Genomic DNA, 925 nt, shown 5'->3' with positions numbered 1-925 from the left:
TCCAGGACTCCTGGGGGCAGGGAAGCAATAGTTCATTCAGACAGGCTTATAAAAATGATGTGATGGGAGAAACAACCTTATGACTGGTACTTAACTTTGGCTCTAATTAATTTCGTGGCCCGGCTGTCTTCAAGTTTACAAATGTTACATCTGAGTCAGAAAGTACGCCGGAGAGAAAGAGCTGGTGGTAAATTATGTCCAAGATGCTGAAAAGTAAAATTAAATGAAAATAACAGAAGCATGCATTGCTGGAGCCCAAGGATGAATCCACAGACGATTTTGGGGCCCCAGTACGGGCAGGGCGCCACGCGGAGCACGTGAATCACTTCCTTCTGACTCCTGAAAGCAAATGCCCCCTGGGGAGAGTGTGAGCCCTGGAGAGGAAAGCCTGGGGGCCTCCATTCTTTGGGTCCCTCCTCCCCACATCACTAGCTTGATTCCAGCACTAGCGCACAGCTGTGATGGTCCATCAGAGGTATGCGGGGCGTTTGGGATGGTGGTAGGTGAGGTGCTCAGTCTGTTGGCAGGAGCTGTGTCTGCGAGGGGGCCTCCTCTCGGCACCTGCCTGTGTGCCTCCAAAAGCGTCTGGAGGGCCCTGGGCCCAGAAGCACGCCCACAAGGAAGACAAGCAGGAGAAACAGGGGACGGAAGCCTAGAGCGTCGCATAAGGGTCACAAGACCGCACAGCGGGGTGCTCAGCGTCTCAGGCTTGGACACGGTCACCTGGTGCAAGGAATCCCCAGAAAGGACAGGCCCACTGCCCGAGATGAGGCAGGCACACACCCCCCCCTTGAGAGAGCCCAACTCCATTTTCCCAGACTCTGCACGGGGAGCAATTTTTCACTTTTCTGGAGCACTCAGCCGTCAAGGTTTCTATTTAACAGGCATTCCCCAGATGCATTAAAAAAAAAAAAAATATATATAT

Source organism: Ailuropoda melanoleuca, chromosome 13 (assembly GCF_002007445.2).
Source record: "Ailuropoda melanoleuca isolate Jingjing chromosome 13, ASM200744v2, whole genome shotgun sequence".
Classification (NCBI taxonomy): Eukaryota; Metazoa; Chordata; class Mammalia; order Carnivora; family Ursidae; genus Ailuropoda; species Ailuropoda melanoleuca.
The sequence above is the reverse complement of the archived record's forward strand: the minus strand, read 5'-3'. Positions refer to the sequence as shown.